A 4,632-nucleotide genomic window follows, 5' to 3' on the forward strand; every position below is an offset into this window, starting at 1 on the left:
CTTGTCAAAGATCAAGTGACCATAGGTGTGTGGGTTCCTTTCTGAGTCTTCAATTCTATTCCATTTGTCTACTTGTCTGTTGCTATACCAGTACCATGGTGATTCCACACTAGGTTCTTTTATCCTTGAGAAGAGTTTTTGCTATCCTAGGTTTTTTGTTATTCCAGATGAATTTGAAAAGTGCCTTTTTTAATTCGTTGTAGAATTGAGTTGGAATTTTGATGGGATTGCATTGAATCTGTAGATTGCTTTTGGCAAGACAGCCATTTTTACTATATTGATCCTGCCAGGTAGAAGTACTTAAAGAAAAACAGGAAAACACATTCAAACAGGTGATGGAAATGAATTTAATTCTTATATCTATCTCCAGACCTTGAGTCCTGTTTTGTTACTCTCCCTCTTCCCATAAATAATTTTTTTTCTCTTGCAGACGCCAATTCTTCTCTGTAAAACATGCTTCTCATTTACTTACATATTCTTTCTATTTTCATTAGATGTTTTCTTCATTTACATTTCAAATGCTATCCCCAAAGCCCCCTATACACTCCCCTTTTCCTGCTCCCCAACTCAGCCCCTCCTGCTTCCTAGCCCTGGCTTACCCTGTACTGGGGAATATGATCTTCCCAAGACCAAGGGCCTTTCCTTCTATTAATGGCTGACTAGGCCATCCTCTGCTGCATATGCAAATAGAGACACAGCTGTGGGGGGATACTGGTTAGTTCATATTGTTGTTCCTCCTATAGGTTTGCAGACCTCTTTAGGTCTTGGATACTTTCTCTACCATCTTCATTATGTGTCCTGTGTTCCATCCAATAGATGACTGTGAGCATCCAATTTTACATTTGCCAAGGACTGGCATAGAGTCACAAGAGAGAGTTATATCAGGGTCCTGTCAGTAAAATCTTGTTGTCATATGCAATAGTGTCTGGGTTTGGTAGTTATATATGGGATGGATCCCCAGGTGGGGCAGTCTCTGGATGGTCCTTCCTTCTGTCTCAGCTCAAAATTTTGTCTCTGTAACTACTTCCATGGCTATTTTGTTCCCCATTCTAAGAAAGAGCAAAGTATCCACACTTTGTTCCTTCTTCTTGAGTTACATGTGTTTTGCACATTGTATCTTGGATGTTCTAAGTTTCTGGGCTAATATTCACTTATCAGTGAGTGCATATCATATGTGTTCTTTTGTGATTAGGTTACCTAACTCAGGATGATAGCCTCCAAATCCATCCATTTGCCTAAGAATTTCATGAATTCATTGTTTTTAATTGCTGAGTAGTACTCCTTTGTGTAAATGTACTACCTTTTCTGGATCCATTCCTCTGTTGAGGGATGTCTGGGTTGTTTCCAGCTTCTGGCTATTATAAGTAAGGCTGTTATGAACATAGTGGAGCATGTGTCCTTATTACAAGTTGGAACATCTTCTGAGTATATGCCCAGACATGGAATTGCTGGATCTTCTGGTAGTACTATCAATACAGTCCAAACTCATGCCAGAGAATCCTTTAACTCACATTTCAAATTTGACCATCGCCTGTCTTTTTCACAGCTATAACTTTATTTAAAAGCGTCATCATTTCCCCTATGAATCACACTTGTTCTCTTTCTTCTGGTCTTGCTTCATAAGAACATACATTGCATTACCCAAAATAATGGAGTCTATTATTGTTTAGTTTTCTATGCCTCTCAGAATTAAATCCAATTCTTTCTATGGTTTTAATTTCCCATAAAACTTTCCAATGGTAATATTTTCTTATCTAATAACTTTCTGAATGGTAGTTACTTCAATTTTGATATCTTATCTATATAACTAAAGGTTTGAATTTTGGCCCAATGAGCACTTAAGAGAATTAAAATCAGTAATAGTAAATTAAAACCCCCAAAGACTAGAAATATTCCATAGCCCTATGCATTCATCCCAATTTATATTGTTTCTAATGCTATCTCAAATAATTTACATTAACATTTTGTCTAACATTCCAAGGAAAATACTTTGAAAGCTAATAATCCATCAACCTATACACATGTATCAGTATATTTGAATGAGGATGGATATGGGTGCAAAGCATACATGTGCTTTCATGTTGGCTTAGACACTGTTCTATTGCTCTATCAAGACTCCATGGCCAAGACAACTCTTATAAAAGAAAACATTTAATTAAGGGCTCAATTAAATTTCAGCAGTTTAATCCATTTTGTATCATTATGGCAAGAACATGGTGGATACATGGATGGGGATGTAGAAGCAGATGAGAGCTCTTCAAGAAGAAAGAGACTAGTACTGGCATGGGCTTTTAATGCTTCCAGGCCTTCCTCTAGTGACATACTTCCCAGAGCAAGGCCACACCTTCTAATACTTTTAATTCTATCAAAGTGTTCCATTCTCTGGTGATTGAGCACTCAAATATATGAACCTATGGTTGTCATTCTTATTCAAGCTACCACATTACACTCTCTAGCCCACATAGACATATAACCATCTCATAATGCAAAAATGCACTCAGTCTCGCTTCAAAATTATACATAGTTTATTACATTAGCAATGCTATTTTAAAAGTCCCAAGTTCAAAATTTGTTCTGAGGCTCAAGGAAATCTCTTCACTGTAACCCTTGTAAAAATCAAAATAAAAAGGCAGATCACATATTTCCAACATACAATGTCAACAATACACATTACCATATCAAGAGAGAAAAGGAATCATAGTGAGGAAATGCTGGACCAACAAGTAGTAAGGAGTCTAAATTCTGCATTTCAATGTCTGGTGTCAAAGGGATCTTCAGATCTCCAACTCCTTTCAACTTTGTGTACTAAAACACACTTATCTCTTTGAAGCCCTGTTAGAAGCTCTTCTTAGTAGGTATCTGATAATTCTGGAATCTCTAAAATATCTTGGGCTCTTCATCACAATCCAGACTTCACCTTCACAGCTTCACACAATAGCATATCTGGGCTTCCATATAGGGACACTCGTGATAAAAACTGACCTCAGCAGTTTTCCTTAGCATCTAGGAGAGATTCTTAAATCCCTTTCTTGTATCCTTGACTCTAAATATAGAACCACCGTGTTCCATCAAGATCTTCTGTCAAGTTTTGCTGCTGGAATCTGGATCACTTTTGTATTAACATTTACAAGAGCATCTATTACTCTTGATCTCTTTCCTAGGTTTTCCATGCTGGGGGTTGTCTCCCTTTGTGATTTCTTTATTGTTTCTTTTTTACATTTTTAGATCCTGGGTAGTTTTGCTCATTTTCTTCATGTGATTGATTGTGTTTTCCTGTATTTCTTTAAGGGATTATGTGTTCCTTCTTAAGGACTTCTACTGGTGTTCTCCTGTATTTCTTAAAGGGAGGCATTTATGACCTTCTGAAAGTCCTTTATCATTATCCCAAGATGGAATTTTAGATCCAAATTTTGCTTTTCAGGTGTGTTGAGGTATCCAGTTTTTGCTGTGGTGAGAGAACTGGGTTCTGATGATGCCAAGTAGCCTTGGTTTCTCTTGTTTATGTTCTTGCCCTTGACTCTTGCCATCTGGTTATCTCTGGTGTTAGCTGGCCTTGCTGTCACTGATTGGAGCCTGTCCCTCCTGTGAGCCTTTGAGCCTGTGATCCTAGTTGTTTCAGGATTCCTGGAGGACAAGGTGACTCTGGGTGTGGGCAGAGTTGGTGGAGATCCAGAACACAGGGTCTGCTCCTTGACTCTTGTGCCTCTGGCTGAGAAGGGGTTCCTGTGTTCCCCAGATCTAGGGTTCCAAGTCCCAGAACCCAAAAGGAATGACATTAGCTAGATTACCCAACACAGCAGAGATAGAACCTGTAGAGACTATATCCAGTGGATAGGCACAACCCCAGTTGAGGGATAGGACCACACACCCATCTCAATAATTTTGACCCAGAATTGTTCTTATCTAAAGGAAATACAGGGACTAAGAGTGGAGCAGAGACTGAAGGAAAGGCTATTCAGAGACTTTCCTACATAAGATCCATCCCATCTGCAGACACCAAACCCAGGCACTATTGCTGTGCCAAGAAGCACTTGCTGAAAGGAGCCTGGTATAGCTGTCCTCTGAGAGGCTCTGCCCCAGCCTAACCAATACAGATGCAGACACTCTTAGCCAAATGATGGACTGAGCACAGGGAGCCCAAGGGCCCAGTTAGGGGATGGACTGAAGGAGCTGACAGGTTTTGCAATTACAATAGGAAGAACAACAATACCAACTAACTGGACCTTCCAGAGCTCCCAGGGACTATACCATCAACCAAAGTCACAGATGTAGCAGAGGATTCCCTTTAACTCTCATCAGTTGGAGGGGAGATCCTTGGTTCTGTGGAGGCTGGATACCCCAGCATAAGGGGACGATAGAGTGGTGAGACAGGAGTGGGTCACTGTCAAAGTATAGGGGAATGCCAGCACCAGGAAGTGGGAGTAGGTGGGTTGGTGTGCAGACAGAGATGAAGTTTTGGAAGCATATCATTTTTCCTTCAGNATTCCAGCTAAAAACCAAAAATACTTAAGGCTCTGCCTCCCCTCCCCAAAAGATACCAAGAGCCACAGATGTGGGTTGTTATAAAGCCCACGGGAAGAATCGGGTCAATGTCCACCCAAGTCAAGGTTAAAGGCCCACTCATCTACGGAT

The sequence above is a fragment of the Mus caroli genome, unplaced genomic scaffold (assembly GCF_900094665.2).
Source record: "Mus caroli unplaced genomic scaffold, CAROLI_EIJ_v1.1 scaffold_12749_1, whole genome shotgun sequence".
NCBI classification, from domain to species: Eukaryota; Metazoa; Chordata; class Mammalia; order Rodentia; family Muridae; genus Mus; species Mus caroli.